A 17,642-nucleotide genomic window follows, 5' to 3' on the forward strand; every position below is an offset into this window, starting at 1 on the left:
GGTTTATGGCCAAGCCAAGCCAAGCCAGCGAAAACGGTTTTTGAAGGCCGTTCGTCTTGCTGGAGATGTTCTGCGCTCGCAAATAGTTATAATTATTTCAAGAACACTGGCTACGCATTAACCCAGCTGCTTCTCCAGGAGTGCTATTTTATTGGCACAGTTTTGAGAAATGCAGAAATATTTTGTTAGAAGGCCAATTTATTTTGTTTTGTAACGTATCATCTAAACGAATACGGTTTGTCTTCCTTGTGTCAGACGTCCGTTTATTTAAGGCATACTGTGTGAACATGAGCGCTACTGCAGAGTCATGCCCTGCACCTGTATATATCTATAAGGCATCCCAATGAGTATGATTTAATTTTTCGTAGGGTAATATATTGGCACTATGGTGGAGCGGTTTCGTGTTTCACAAAGCGCAGCTAGAGATCGTAGTTTATAGCGATTTGCCGTTTTATCCAGGGCACGAAGGCGGATACGCGCGTGTATACACCGGGCTTGTCGGGCCTGGCGCACCCGATTCCGAAGGACACGATGCCCACTTGCACCGAACGAACTCCGTGCAGCCACGTTGTCAGCGGGCCTCCCGAGTCACCCTGAAACAATTTTGGGGCAGGCTGTTATTTTAATGGCATGAACGTTTTCATTTTTTTTTGCCCCGTCTTCGTTCGATACAATCTGGGCAGCACTATGGGTTGTAGGCCCTGCTGCCGCATTCCGGACGGTGCGGAATGAAAAGACGCTTAGAACCCCCCGCGTTGGCTCAGTGGCCGTGGCGGTGGGCTGCTGGGCGTGAGGTAGAGGGTTCGGTTATCAGCCGCCGCAGCCCCGTTAAGATAGGCGCGCAATGTAAAAGCGCTCGCCGAATCCCCACGTCATCAAAATCAAACACAGCGCCTTCACAACCTAGGTCGCTTCTCACAGCCTTTATTTAGTTTTTGATACGACAGATATGACATAAATAAATAGGCAAATAAATAAATAAACATATAAGCAAATAAATAAATAAATAAATAAATAAATAGAGAACCAACGAACAAAAGAATGAATGAATAAGTAAGTAAATAAATAAATAAATAAATAAGAATGGCCATGTATCTTGCTGTGCCCACAGGCTCGTACCAACTTAATTAGGAGCCCCCCGCCCCCGCCACAGTAGTAACTTTGATAGAGTGCAGTTTCGGGAGTTAAGCCAGGCACTATAATCTCCTCTAATGGAGAGAGAGGGGGAAAAGAGCCCGAAGGGTATGCGAAAAAGCTTCGGACGGCCACTGCTTTTTTTTCTTTATTTTTCGGCGGTATAACTGAGTATACCATCTTAAATCGCAAGAGCCGTATGAACCAACAAAGCCGTCTGAACTAATAAAAGTGTCTGATAACTGCTCGCTTGCCATATTCACTCTGGATAAATGTTGTCGCTCAACAACTGCTAAATGAATTGCAATATTTTGCGGCACAACGTAGTTACAATTCGATCCTTGCAAACTAGTTGGGTAATGTTTCCTGCAACTTCATGCCGTGACCTGTTCACGCTAGCTTTAAAATAATGTATCGATAATATTTCAGATTTGACGAGGCTTTGAACAAGCACATCACAGCGCAATGTTCATTTGAAAAAGAGAAAAACCGCAATCCTCGCATGGAAGATCACCTAAAAATGAAGAGAAACGGAATAGAAAAGCGCTATCGACAGACTAAACTTTCATCGGCACTTGTTTCGCACCTACCTTCTTTGGAGCACTGGAGGCGCTCTTAGGAAAACATGTGCTTCACTCATTGAACAATCCTTTCTCGCGACTGACAGGAAGAGGAAAGCTGTCATATCCTTTGTCCCGCCCGCTCTCACTGTCATCCGAGAACGAAACAGTGTCAGTTCAATAATGTACCATGGAATGAGCTTAAACAACCTAAAACCATCCCATGCGTGACGTAACGTCATCCTTCACTTCAACAAAACACAAGGAAACCATTGTGCGCCAGGTGACGACTCCAAGCACGGCAAAAAGGATACAGCACACCGCGTCCACATATGACATGACAATTGCTCGAGACAAGATAGTACCAAATGAAAGCAATCAATTTATGCTGGTGACACTCACGACGCCGCTGAGGAAGCGCACACTCCGTTTTTTCTATCAGACTGACACACAGATTTGTTTCTTTTCTTGTCGTCTGCTTCTAGTCTGCGACGCGACCCCAAATCAGCATCGACACAGCCTCTCCTCAGTTTGTTGGTCTTTATTCTAGTTCGCCGGCACATGGCGCTATAAATCAGTGCTAGCAGCCTGAAGGAGAAGAGTAGGGAAGAAAAACTAGCGAACTTCTATTGCAGAGAGGGAGATCAAAGGAGGCAGAGAGAAAGCCGGAATGATGCGCGCGTAGAACCGAGCGCATTCGCTGCCTCGTTAATGGTGCAGAAGAAGCGCAATGGCGAATGCCTGTGTCGGCGCTCAAATACGTCTTACTCCGTATTCTGCTTTTCTTGTGAACATGGTGGCAGGCGTTCAGCTAAGCACTGTTGTATGCAACAATGCATTTATTTGCTTTTTTTATGTGCCCGTTTGATTCTGAACGTGAAAGACGTTTTGCTTCATGAATCACAGTACGCATTCATCAACTACCCCACCGCGCCATCTTGCTGGAACTATGCACTGCTTCGCTAGTGTGCTGTTCGTAGGTTTCTGTATAGTTAATTTCCTCATTGCTGTAACGAACGTGCGGATCACGTTTAGGAAACAAAGCAAGAAAACAAGGACAATATATAAGATTTTTCATCGGCCCTTAAATATATATGTTGGCATGTCTCACCGAGAAACTTGTTAAGTATTGGCCACTCTAAACAGTAATGTGCTTATAAAGCTTTTTGCGAGACAGGATAAGTTGGGATTGGCCCATTAGGTAAGCGTTAGCGTACTCCCATGGAATGAGTACGCTAGTGAAGCTGTTGCCCTATCCTGACTACTATAAGAGAACCACTGAGGCGTTTTATCAAAGAATGTCGCTTTTGCAGTAATGTCCAGTACATGCGCCTACGCTGACACACATTTCCGCTGTGAGAACTTTGAGCAATAATAAGGGCAAATGAAAGTTTGAGCATTCTTAGAGCACTTGGCGCAATTTTCTGGGGTTGTATATTTATGTAGGTTTGTATATATGTATGAGCGTTCCTATCGAACCGTTTTAGCGCCTACCTGGATCACTGGGTAGTACATACGTTTAATGAGTAGCGGATCGAGCTGCTGTGCTGAGGGAACAGGTTCGAAACAATACATCTGGACCAACTTGGATGACTATGTGGCAATGTGTACATAAGTGCCGCTTTTCAATGAACCTCTTTGACGCTGACGTGTGTCACTGTAGAAGCGGGGCTCGCTAGGTGCTGCTGTTCGAGGAAACTCTTGGCGCCGACTTGGAGCACTGCGTATGTGCCATTCGGTCGGTGCTGGCCTTCGATGAAGCTCTGCGATGCCTGTCTAGGTGACTGGCTGTGTGGTAGTAGGCGTGCCACTGTTCTGAACATCACTGATGCCAACGCGGGTAGGTAGGTATGTGCACCTAGGAATGTGCCATTCAGAACGACAGTACAGATTGTTTAAATTTGTCCGATGCTGAGTGGACTCGAGCACAGGTCACAAGAGTTGCTGAACGACAGCAACCCGAGGCTTTAGCAGGCTGCGCCACAAATGTACTCCCTGCGTGCTGCTTTTAATGAGTGCTTTTCATGCCAATGTTTTACAAAGCTGAGCCGTCAATTCATTAAAAATGTGCTACTCTTCAGGGAACATCTCGCCAATTGGGGCCAGCGGGTAGGTGTCACTAGGTGTGCGGCAAGCGAGAGAAAAGTTCTCAGCATTTGCAGACACCTGCGCGCCACGTTTCTTGTCTCGCCGCGCCCGCGCGGACTTCTCGGCAGCGACCACAGATGGAGCAATGTGAGGAGCTTGCTTGCCGCATTCCGCTTTCTCAGCGTTCGCGCGCGCCGGTGTGCCATGCATTTTGAACGCAAAGCACCGGCTCAGCAGCGGCCCCAGTAGAGGGCACCGAGTGTTCCTACGAAAGCGCGAAAGAGGAGTGTGGCTGCGCTAAAGGCATCATGCATAACTCGTCTCGAGAGTGACAATACGCAGTGTTATTATATTGATTTAAAACTAAGCGCATCACCATGGACAGTTAACGGGAGATGGGTTCTGCCGATTTTTTTGTCGTTGAAGTACCGCACATACGCAGTGGCACATGCCCGTGCCTCAAGTCGGCGTAAGGTCCATTGCGGAGTGGCACACACCAAGTGCCACATACCGAGTGGCCCAAGTTACTCCGATGGTTGGTTTCGAAACCTCTTCCATCAGCAACACAGCCTGATCCTTTACTTGGGTGGAATGGGTAGTCCAAGACCTAATGGTCTTGGACTACCCATTCAGACGGACGCACAGACAGACAGACAGACAGACAGACAGGCAGACAGACAGAGATACATACATACATACATACATACATACATACATACATACATACATACATACATACAGACAGACAGACAGACAGACAGACAGACAGACGGACGGACGGACGGACGGACGGACGGACGGACAGACAGACAGACGGACGCACAGACAGACAGACAGACAGACAGACAGACAGACAGACAGACAGACAGACAGACAGACAGACAGACGTACGGATGGACGGACAGACAGACAGACGGACGGACGGACGGACGAACGAACGGACAGACAGACGGACGCACAGAAAGACAGACGGATGGACGGACGAACGGACAGACGGATGGACAGAAAGACAGATGGACGGACGGGCGGACAGACAGACAGACAGGCAGACAGACGGACGGACAGAAAGAAAGACAGACAGACAGACAGACAAATGGACAGAAAGACAGACAGAAAGACACACAGAAGGACTGCCAGACAGACAGACGGAGGGACAGAATGACAGACAGGCGGACGGACGGACAGACGGATAGACAGACAGACAGCCAGACAGACAGACAGACAGACAGACAGACAGACAGACAGACAGACAGACAGACAGACAGACAGATGGACGGACGGACGGACAGACACAGAGACAGACAGACAGACAGACAGACAGACAGACAGACAGACAGACAGACAGACAGACAGACAGGCAGGCAGACAGACAGACAGACAGATAGATAGACAGACAGACAGACAGACAGACAGACAGACAGACAGACAGACAGACAGACAGACAGACGGACAGACGGACGGACGGACGGATGGTCGGACGGATGGTCGGACGGATGGTCGGTCGGATGGTCGGACGGTCGGTCGGTCAGTCGGCCGGGTGGACGGATGGACGGACAGACAGGCCCGGGGAAGTGCGCAGGTACCATTGGAGTGCTAAGCACGTTAAAACCAAGAAGAGGAGTTCCGAGATACAGCCACTAAACATTATTCGTGCTTAGAGGGACACTAAAGCAAAACAATAAATGAGTTTAGACTAATGAAGCATTGTTTGAGAATCCTGCAGGCACTCATTTAAAAAAATAGTTTGATTAGTAGATGAGAAAATGAAGGTCCAAGTATCAGTATTTAAATTTCGCGCCGAAACCCCAGCGCTGGTACGTTAGCGTGACGTCAGGGATTCCAAAGTACGTTTGCGCATTTGGGGCCGCGTAGGCTGAATGAAGGTTCCCGAAACTTGCTATGTTTGATATTTGGTTCCTTTAGAACACAATGTAGTCAATCCGTACCGCTATATATACTTGGTAGGCTCTAGAAGATTCCATCAAAATCCAAGACGTCACAGTCACCAGGTGCGGGAAATTCAAGTAGGCGTCGCCATCCCTATTTCGTTCTTGCGCTTTTTCTGGCTTACCAAATGTCTTATCGTTGTAAGAGTGGTGCTTTTGGTGTTCTAGAAAGGTAATTTACTGATGCAAAAGAAATCATTTTTCACTTTAGTGTCCCTTTAAAAAGGGGGCGCACTCTTTATGTTCAGACAAATGTATATGCCTAAAGAAGGCATCTACCGCCACTTTATCCAGGTTGTGTTTAGCCAAACTTTGCAAATAGACGGCTAATTACAAGGAGACCAGTACTATCCGCCTAAATTCAAACATGAGGGATTCAGAAACTACTCTTACATGTTCTTTCGTTTACAGCTTCACTCACATTTGTAGCAGAGTGTGAGTTCATACTCGAAAACGTACAGTTGACTACTCCATATTTAGAAACCGGCTACACTGAGATTACACTTTGCGCGTTCACGCAATTACGCGCAATGGGCGTTCGAATCTGCTATTTTCTTAGACTTTCAATTTATACTAACAGTACCTCGTAGGCAGTGAATGACAGAAATGAAAAAAGACTGTTCAAGTGCAAACGGCTATTGAACACGGCAGAATAATTACGGCAAGATTAGCGGTCTAGGCGCGTATGTTTTTGTCCATAAGGCGGGACTTTGCTGTGAAGTAGGTCAAGACAATAATTATTGACGCACTGCGAAAGGTATAATAAAAAGAAAACAAAAAACGCGCCTGGCGATTTGCCCCATTTCTGTTTTCTTCTTATTGCATTTTGCGCAGCACTTTGACGAACTGTTTTTGTCTGCTTCATATGATCGAGAACAAAGCAATGCAATTCAACACGAGAACTATCTGGAGGATTTGGACGGCACAAAACTAAGTACTTCAACGAACTTTTATGCCTTTGAAGGTCACTGCAACTATGTGGTGACCATGAAAATGGCTGGTTATAAAGTACGTCCCCTTGCTTTTTAATACCCTTCAAACATTTTTATATTTCCAAGTTAAAGCGTGGTCACGAGCAGTTTATCATCATTTCATACCACAAAATGCATTCTTGCCGCTGTCACAGTGACACTGCAAGGTAACAATATCCCATATGTCGACCACATGTAACGAGTGCGGCTCGTCACAGGTAATTACAGTGATTGCACCATTGAAATAATCCATTGCAAGCCATGATCAGCGGTAACTTAGCTGTCCACACTCCTACTGTCCCTAAAAGAGGACGGCTGGTCTGTTGAAATGTGCGTACTAGGAATTATTGTCGCGAAAGGAAGCAGCTATTTTTTAAGCAAAAAGAAAAAAAATGTTTATTTTCGTTTTTAGTGCATCTACTGTTGTTTGGGCATGTGATGAGGTGACGCAATTTTGCCAGTCGTTGCTCCTCGAGACATATTGTATTCCATATTGGTGTGAAAATTGCTCGTAATGTTCAGTTTCTAATATCGTGAATTCCGATTGTGTGTTGACAGAATGAACGTCAGTGCATAGCATTCATAATGAAGGTTTCACTGCTTTTCTTGAATGATGTGTTTGAAGAAGTGCAATTGACATCCCTTTGTTCAAGCAGCACAATTGTAAGAATTGCAGTTTTTGTGCTGACAGCAGGAATGCGCATGAAAGCTGAAATGAACCACGCGTCTCGCGACTTCAGCAAGTTCAGCTAAAGTATTAAAATATTTCAGTAATACCTTACAGCTGTCTTTGGACACGGACGATGTGCACATCACATTGCCTCTGTGCAGTTTTCTCAGCAGGCTTGGTCTGTTGAACGTTGCTTTGCACAATTCAAATGGAAGCACTTCTCTTGTAATGTAGAGGAGGTCATCCGATGATTGACCACCTGAAGAATAAACGCATTTAATCGGAAGCTGATATATTCTTAAGGAGTATATTTGGCACAATATTGAAGTTCATAATCAGCACGGTTACAAGACAGCGATATTTCTGGGACATGAGACCCATTTTTAAGGCATTAACCTAGTCAGTTCTTCGTATGCTCTGCTCATCACACGTTCCTTGTTTATCGTGATCTCGCAACTGTATTGGGCTAACTTCGCTGTATTCTCGTTCACGTGTAGAATTTTCCGGCAAAGAACGATATGCCTAGTTCAGCAATAGGCAAACACAGACTCCAATAAAGCGTATTGCTCAAGTCGACCGAAGATAATACAGAACATTATTTATAAGATTACCATTTTACTAAATAGAACGGTAACGATAATCAGGTGTATGTTACTAACGTTTGCGGGGTGTAATAAATGATCACACAAAATGGGATACTTGCTTTCTGCTATTCTTCCCCATCCTGCTACGAGAGAATGCCTTCTTGCAAGATTGAAGTTCCTTATTGGTAGACAGACAGCATGTACAAAACTGTCGAAAGGAATAGGGCGCTGCAACTGCAGAAATAAAAAAAGCTGGACACACAGACAAGCACAATCGAATGCAGATGCATTATTGAGGTCAAAAGTAACGGAAAAGTCACCTCATCACAAAAGCTGCGAGCGTCTTTGTGTTAACCAACATTCAATAAGAAAGACCTGTGGACATTTGATAATTCATGGAGTTCTTAATGTCGCCAAGTTTTAACGTTCAAAATGTTTTGTAATAATGCCTCATGCTGCTAGAGAACATATTTCACTGAATTCACACTGACCGCCATGTTCGCATAATAAAACACTAATTTGAAGATACGCTATGTTTAGCAGAGGAAGAGAACAACCTTTAAGTTCTTTTTTGCGCTATATAACTCAAGGGATGCTTTAGCCCAACCATGATTTCTTCTCATTTGAGAGTATAGATAGCAAATTGCTCTAGTAGTGAACAGCACTTCTAGCAGCAACGTGAAAAGTGTTATTGCTCTTCGCAGAAAAAGTTTTCTGCATAGAGTAATGATAAAAGCTGAAACGGATGGTAAGATTGTCTGGAATTGCCACATGACTCTTTCTTCTGGCGGTTTTTCTTAATATACATGAACAAATATGCGAGCGCTTAGCTCAAGTCGTTCCAAGCTACTGAATAGCCAATTGATTTGATTGTGCACACGATAGTGTGGATTTGCGGAGCCACGTGAGACCGCCTTTTGGTGTCGCACCTTTATCAGACCGATGTCGTTCGCTGGGTTATTGAACCAAGGATGACGAATGAACAACTCAGCTCTGCGCCGGGGTCCTTGCTTTCTCCTTGTCTCATTGTAGTAGATGATAGCACCCAGTGGTTCTCTGCGTCTTGGAATGATGCGGACGATAGGTTTTAGTTACCGCAAAGGACAGAAAGAGCAAATAGAATGCATGGCATCGTGAAATTCCTTTCTTGAAGTTGTAATCATTATGAAAAGCTGACGAACACAAGCCCCGCGTCAAAAAGCTGGCGGTTCTTAGTATCAGTTGACCATTTTCTTATGATAATATGTCTCGCCGAACAGATATACCAAAGCACACAAATAATGATTGTAATCATTGAGTCCCCTTTGTATCCACGAAAAAGTCATGTAATAGCACCTCCTAAGAGGAAATCTGTAGACGTTATGGTCGGATAATGCAGGATTGCTGATGAGTACTCCTTTATTACATCATCTGAGGAATTTGTGTAACCCATGCTTGAACTCTAATACCGAAACACCAAGTGCTCTGAACCTCTGAATGACATTGCAACTGATTAATCTTTCTCTTGATGACCACAGAGCAATTGTGTGTAAAGAAAGAAGGCAAACGTGTACGCTTATGCTTGATGAATGTATGTGTTTTTGGGAGTGGGGACTGAGCCAGCGAAAATGTGCGCGTTTCGGTTTGGCGTGACAGAACACCTGTGCCTGAGTAGCGTGATTTGGACAGTCAATACTATCTACGTAGACTAGCACCAGAAGAAGCGCTTGTACATGCTCAGCATCGATTTTTTAGAATTTGTATTCGCAAAAGAGCCGGCTTCTTCATTTATTGCGTTCCAATAAATTTTCTATTCTCACTTAGAATCCAACATTCAAGGTGCGTATGTGGAGCACGTTGGAAGTGTATACCAAAGCGTTTCGTACGGAGTTATCGTGATTGCGACCACGATATTCTGTATTTTAGGTGCACTCTTAGGCTGCAAACTTGCGACAATGCTTGCTGCATATTGAGTTATCCATGACGAACCACTAAAATGTTGCAAGTCGTTGGACGACAGAAGCATACATTTTACAACTCGTGTGCTGCCTTTCATGGTCTTGTCAAGGGTTGTGACAGCTTTTCGTTTATGCTCTTAATTTATTTGCTTCTCGCAAACGCATGATTGTGAAATATGTTTGACAGCGAATATGTCATCTCGTGACTCTTGCAAGACAGCGAGCGATAACTTGGAAGTTCTTGTTCACTATAGTTCTCGTTAGAATTCTCCTCGAAGTGCACCCTCCCATCATGCAAAGTTAACTAAGGATTTGTATTGAAAGCTTAAAACGCTTGTATGTTGTTCACAATGACAAGCCGTTCATATATTGACGGTGATTGAAAATTGCGTGTTTAGGGGCACCTGCTCCACATATATCCAAGGAAGCTGTGCGAAATCTGGTATAAGATATGCTTTTTTGTGCACGCAATAATCAATTGTATTTTACATGTGGAAGAACAGATGGAGTGAGAAATAGCAACTCATTGAAACATTAAGAATCCCTGCATGTGAACTAAAATTTTACAGTTAGCAGCGAATCTGATTGTCAAAGAAAACGAATAACTTTCTGATCTTGGTGAATTATCCGTAAAAATTTGTGGATCGCAGAAATGCATTGGACGAACCAGTAAGACTATAATACCTTGGGCTGAGAATTTATCTCATAATAAAGCATATGCTGTGGTGGGTAAAGTATTTACGGACTAATAAAAGCAAACATTTCTAGCTGATCAATGATCAACCTTTTTTAACCGAGGATATTTCCTTTGGTTTTATTTTAGGAGTCATGAAAACGCACAGACGTCCATTGTGCTGCTTACATTTTTGTAGCTACTGTAGAAACCACACGGCGCCCCTCTCGATACGTGATGTGAGGTGAACACTAAATACGCTGCAGACAGGAACTGAGAAGAGACTCCATCTTAGTCATGCCCGGCGACGAAGCATCCGACACGCGTGAATCAACGGAAAGGGCCGCCGCAGGCGAGGGACACCTCCTTGCAGTCCCTTGTGTACACACAGGTAAGAATCCCCGTTTTCTCCTTAAACGGAAACGAAGACTTTTGATCGGCGAAGGCAGCGAGGTCCGCGACCCCTAGGGAGTGTTTCCGACGGCGAGTTTCTTCGGCAACGGCCTATGATATCGGGCGGCGTGCGCAGTGGTCTATTATGTTGGAATTCCATTACGATGTGCCGGGTTTTCTTTCAGCCTTTTTTTTTTAAGCACACGTATGCCTCTTCCTGTGGCTCATATTTTCTCCTATGTGTCTATCTCTTCATGCGGTTAGCTCCGGCCTTAAATATCAAGGCACTGGCCTTGGCTTATCATAGTGATTTCGCCTCCTGATTTATTTATTGCTGCTTTCGAAACTCTTCATGGTCTGTTTAATGTGATTAGCATTCTTACGCTATCTATCTATCTATCTATCTATCTATCTATCTATCTATCTATCTATCTATCTATCTATCTATCTATCTATCTATCTATCTATCTATCTATCTATCTATCTATCTATCTGTCTGTCTGTCTGTCTGTCTGTCTGTCTGTCTGTCTGTCTGTCTGTCTGTCTGTCTGTCTGTCTGTCTGTCTGTCTGTCTGTCTGTCTGTCGGTCCGTCCGTCCGTCCGTCCGTCCGTCCGTCCGTCCGTCCGTCCGTCTGTCTGTCTGTCTGTCTGTCTGTCTGTCTGTCTGTCTGTCTGTCTGTCTGTCTGTCTGTCTGTCTGTCTGTCTGTCTGTCTGTCTGGAACCATATTGCCGGAAATCGGAGTCTCTGGGTATTCTACGGTTTGGCATCGAGTTGGTTTGCTAAAGGAACAACGTTCACAGCGAACCAGCGGAAAAAACATGGAGTCAGCGGGCATATTGCAAGCTGTAACTACCTGCCACTCAGAAACGAACCACTTTGGCGCCGGCATGGGTCACAATTTCTTCGACACCCCGTGGAGTCTAACCCGCGCGGAGCGCGGACTCTACGGCAGAAAGCAGCTCGCAGTAGCAGCAACATGTTCAGCGGGAGAAAAAGCCAGGCTGACATTTTAACGCGACATCGTTAAGGGCCCCGTGTCGAAGAAAATTTGTTGTCGGCGTCGGTGTCAGCATAGAGAAAGAAAAAGGCTAAGAGCGGACACTCCGAGAAACCTGACCTCAGGAACTGTGTCACGGCTACGTAACGAACTAGTGCTCTCTCCAAACGCCAGAGGACGCAGGCGAAAAAAAATGTTGTAATGAATTCTGCTCAATCGTTGTACAAAATAATAATTATATACCCAAATTTGGCGTGTTTCTTCTGCATAAAAACAGACTTTATCCAAGACACCTTCGCTGCTTTTTGTTTTTCCTCCGTACTGCCATCAACACCAATCACCATTCGTCCATCGAGAAGAAATCAACGATTCGTGTAGCAGCGGCGTGCCAGCGGGAAGGTTTCGTGAACGTTGCTTGCGGCGGTGTTTTCTGTGTACGAGACAGGTGAGTCACGTTTTCAAGCGAAGCTTGGAGTAACTGACTTGTTAGGGCGACGAGGTTCGCTAAAAACAGTTTGCGCCTTTATATGAGGCGGCTAGACGTGAACAATGCAAAAAGCATGCGCCCTGAAGAAACGCATAGTGACAGGGCTGGTACCATGTACTTTCTTGCTACCCCCGCCGAGAACGGAATAATCTTTGTTGGTTGCGTTCCGTGAAAATCATCAAACAACGCGAAGCTGCCATTAACTTGCACCGGTTCACGGCTGTGTACTGCACTGCGACTCGCAGCTTGTCAGACGCCATCGAGACGCTGCGTCTCGGTTTGCGAGGGTAAACCGTTCTTGCCCAGCGCTGTTTGCGATAACCACGGTATCGATGTTCCATTGAAATAGTACGTGTTGGCGTACTAAAAACGATCTTCTGGACAACGCTTAAGCTCAATATCAAGAATTGCACATTTCAGGAAAATTCCGGTTTCGAGAAAATTGAATTCCTATCCCGCGTTTAGATGATCGCGTGACGGTTGACGGTCCTTTCGTTGGCCCGTTCGAGAGGCTGACGAACGCTGGAAAGAACATAAAAGACGCCACGCCGATTCGGACTTAAAACGGCGTTTCGGAGACGGGCGCTAACTAAATAAAGAAAAGCAGGGTGTTAGGCACGCTGCAGCCAAGCTTTGCTCGCTCGTTTCCCCTATAGGGTAAGGGCTCCTGAATATTTTAATAATATTGCTTGCAAACACTGGCATGTGACATAAAGAGCGAGTGTAGCTTATTGCGCTTTGTACTGCAGCGAGGTGTGTATCTACGGCGCACGGACGGACGCTGGTGTACACCTCCGTGCTGATTGTTTATACAGAAAAGTAACGGTGGGAAAAAGTCTCCAATTGCTGCTGCATGTACTTATTGCGGCGGCCGTGTTGGGAAGTACTGCGAATTCTAGTAACTTTGGGTTCCTTATCATTTTTTCGTGGCAGAATACATTGCACAACGTATTGTCGCGTAGGCGTGGCGCGGCACGCATTTGAACAAAGGCCTCGTATTTGGACGTTTTGTATTTATCTTTACCACGCTTATGTGAACTGCTATTTTGCCTACCAATGTACTCCTTATACTGAGTACGTACAGGGGTGTCCAAAAGTTCAAAGGCAGCGATGCCATGGGATTACATAGGATGGTGGCCTGGGAACTTTTGAACACTCCTGTACGGGGTTTTAACATTTATCCTTGTAAGTACGAGTTTTATGCGTCAGAGGTCAGAATGTGTCAGTGGTTTTCTATTGTGCATCGGTTCGCTATTCATTCAAAGCGGTTTACGGGTACAGTTATGACGTGTGCATATCTTTTTGGTAATTAGCGAAGCTTGCACTTATTGACATTTTCAGATCGTGCTGATGCCATCCATGACTTCCGGCTGTCCAAGCTACGTCAGCTACTGCTGTGTGTCGTGGTACTTTAACAACGGCAGAACCCAGAAGAAGCCTATCTTGCCTTTAAATAAAAACGTTGCAGAAACTCTCTCTTTGATACATATGACCGCCTGCACCAAAACACAAAAGAGAAACTTCTGTGTTTTGTGAAACACGTGCAGTGAATTATGATTACCTCTATCTCCATCTGTTATAACTTAATGGAAATAAAAATTGTGTCACGACCTCAACTCACACCAAAGATTGAACTAGACAAAATAGGGAATCGTTAAACCAAAACGACAAATAAAAGCGCTGCCATTTGGGTGATGATGAGTGGTCTGAAATGCAAACTTCCGCTACAGCCTAACGTCGGTTACGAGGGGTAATCCAAATTTCGCGCCAGCGTAACCGAAACAGGAAGTGCAGGCCATTTGCTCTCATCAACCGCCAGGTGCGCTAGGGGCGATTGGGCCGCTGGGGTGTATGGGAGTGTCCACTCTCAACTTTTTTGTTTTCGCTCTCTATGGTGTCAGTTCGCCAAAAAGTATTCTGAACCAGATTTCGTACCTATGCATACCTAACCCGTCTTCTACCACCAAAGTGGCTCATGCCTTGTCTTTCATTATTTACAAAGTTATTCCTCGGAATTTCGAGAACGGGGGCCACAGACAAATGTAATGAAAAAAAAAACTCCGACCACGCATATGTTTTATGTTAGCTCTTCTCATACTGAAATATTAAAAGTGCGAAACAATAATAGGAGATCGACCCGCGCAAGAGGCCGCGTTTCTACCTGAAAGTTTGCTTTTGTACATAACGTTCCCGGCCAGCGTTTCCCGGTAAACGTTACGGCTACATAAGTTGCAGCTACCGGGACGCATGAAAAGCAGTCAGGAGTCTTTGAATGCTATCGCGTTCAACTCTTAAAGGCGAAGCTTAAGCGTCCTTCAATTTTTTTTTTACCTGCACCAAATTAAAAAAAATGCGTGTGGCAGATAGCACAATTCTAACTAACCCTTGACATAAATGACTCGATGATGAGGCAATTACTCTACAAGAAATGGAAATGCTCAATTGAATAATTTAAATAATTACGATTAATAACTTCCTTTTAATTAATTACCCGCCGTGGTTGTTCAGCGGCTATGGTGTTGGGCTGCTGAGCGCGAGGTCGCGGGATCGAATCCTGGCCACGGCGGCCGCATTTCGATGGGGGCGAAAAAACACCCGGGTACTTAGATTTAGGTGCACGTTAAAGAACCCCAGTGGTCAAAATTTCCGGAGTCCTCCACTACGGCGTGGCTCATAATCAGAAAGTGGTTTTGGCACGTAGAACCCCGTAATTATTTATTATTTAATTAATATAAATTAATCACTTTACGGCATATATTCTAATCAATCAATTCTAGAAGGGGTGTTGGCAACTTGGAACAGATTTTCGGGACTGCAAGAATTTCGATATAATAATTTTTAGTGTGCTTGACGAAATATGTTGAATTATGGGGTTTTACGTGCCAAAACCGCTTGCTGATTATGAGGCACGCCGCAGTGGGGGACTCCGGAAATTTTGACCACCTGGGTTTCTTTAACGTGCACCTAAATCTAAGTACACGGGTGTTTTCGCATTTCGCCCCCATCGAAATGCGGCCGCCGTGGCCGGGATTTGATCCCGCGACCTCGTACTCAGCAGCCTAACACCATATCCACTGAGCAACCACGGCGGGTCGACGAAATATGTTGACGCTCTAGTTACCTCTTTAGAGAAACCACTGGTTTGTGTCTTTAAGCAGGAAAGCAACTAGAACACCAATGCATTTTTTCAGACACTTTGAAAACCACATCAAAATCGGTATAGTCCTGAGAATTCGCTGCAAGCTGCCAAAGAACTCGTTTCATGCAGCTGTGCCTTGAGAACTCACTAGCCACGATTCGTGGATTAAAATGTGTGCCGTGATTTAAATAATAAATATTCGTAATTCTGTTCAGGTTATTCGTTCAATTAAACGTTTTGATTTCTCGTAGTGGTGATGGCTGCCTCATCGAATAGTTCAGATCGAGGCTTAGACTTGTGCCATCCGCCACAGACAATTTTCTGAAAATTTGGTGCAACTAAAGAAAACATCCTCTATAGCTCGAATGCTAAGCGCATTGCCGTCAACAGTTATCCTGTGATGGGTTTCGTGCAATCTTTCGTTTCCATTATTTACATGGAAGTTACTGCCTCTGTTTCTTCTTATTTTTTCATTACTCCTTGTTATGCAATTTCATTCAATTACCCTGTACATGGCTGCTGAATTGCTGGATCTCTTTCTCCATTCTGTGCACACATTTTTGCGGTACAGCTATTTGAGCACATTACCCGGCCTTTTCTTTCGTCTATATCCCCTTAGTCTTTCCTCAAACCATTTCACTGCCCGTTCCTTTTACGTCAAGAGAAGCTCAACCCATGTCACCTTGCACAGCCTCATTTGTGGTTTTATCCTCGGCTCCCAAAGCCAGTCGGACTCCCGGATGCTGGTTACAGTCTCCAACTCCTACAAGTATTCTTATTTAAAGTACAGAATTGCCTCGGCGAATGTTGTTATGCTTTCGAGGCAAGTGCCACTATGCCGCGAAAGGCAACTCCGCCAACTGAACGCTCTGTGTACGAGTAGGACGGCCCCGAAAAGACCGCGTGCGCCTCCAAATCACGGAGGCCGTGCTTCGGCTGCGGTGGCTATCAGCCACCGGGTTAGCCAAGGCAGAGTCACCGAAACAGAAAAAAAAAATGAAAGTCACTTTAACATACGCCAAAGAGGGCGAAGTCGAAAGCTTGCGCGCTCAAGAGACATCCATTAAGTTATTTGACATTCGCATTCGAATGCGTTGTTACTTGTTGTTACTTGTTTTCTCCAACTAAAGGTTGCATGTCGGAGGGCATTAATTACAGCTACCTTAAATAACTATTCCTTAATCAACTTCGCCGTACTTAATACCAAATGTCGTGGGTTCGACTCCCACCAGTGGTCGTGGGTTCGAGTGCCTTAATTAAGTCCATATTAATTAACCGGGGGTTTTTGGCATGATTAGCGAGCATGACACACGAGCATGACACGAGTGCTCCGATTAACTGTTCCTTTTTTTTCCGCATGATTAGCGGCAACGATTTGGAAGAAGACAACGATGAACGCGCGAGCAGTAGCTCGAGCGCTCCGATTTTCTGTACCTCACAACGGAACCTTGAAACATACGGGTCTAACAATTTTTCCTTAAAACTTCCATTGTTCTCACCAATAATTTTATCTCACGTTTAAAGATGAATATGGTTACCAAGGAACAAACCTTTAGAGTGAAATAAAAGAAAAAAAAAAGGTTACTGTGGAATCTTACGAAGCTAGAGGCTGTACCAAATTAAATTGGCACATTATAACAGTAAGTTATGGCACATCATAACATAAGTAAGTAAGTAACAGTAAGTGGCACATCATAACAGTAAGATGATGTGCCAATTAAATTGGCACATCATCACAGTAAGTTTGGCCGAGATTCATGCGCGTCATTGTGATTCGCGCTTATCTTTAAGTACTTACTTGCTATAGAGGCAGTGTGCAGCCGTGAGTATGAAGCTCGGAGAGATAATGCTTCCTCCACACTTAACTTTTACCCGACGGTTTGTTCGATCCATGTACTTTATTTCGAGGTATACCTATGGAAGAGAGGGCACGTGGTAAACATTGAAATGGGGAGGAAAGTAGACGAAAACTGATGGTTTTAATGCATTTCTGCAATCTGCACTCTTAAACATAGCTGTTCAACGTGAGGGTCAAATTACACCTTGAATATACATGGATCG

At 44.8% G+C, this 17,642-nt stretch overlaps 1 long non-coding RNA gene across 1 annotated transcript; it reads right to left on the reverse strand.

Moving 5' to 3' along the window:
* Window positions 1–8,088: 8,088 nt before the first annotated feature.
* LOC142564340 (uncharacterized) lies at window positions 8,089–17,489 on the reverse strand. Its single transcript, XR_012824563.1, has 3 exons — window positions 17,380–17,489; window positions 8,883–9,015; window positions 8,089–8,187 (listed from the first exon to the last, which is right to left on the reverse strand). It is a non-coding gene; the product is annotated as an uncharacterized LOC142564340 (long non-coding RNA).
* Between the last annotated feature and the right edge of the window lie 153 nt (window positions 17,490–17,642).

Source organism: Dermacentor variabilis, chromosome 11 (genome assembly GCF_050947875.1).
Source record: "Dermacentor variabilis isolate Ectoservices chromosome 11, ASM5094787v1, whole genome shotgun sequence".
NCBI lineage: Eukaryota > Metazoa > Arthropoda > Arachnida > Ixodida > Ixodidae > Dermacentor > Dermacentor variabilis.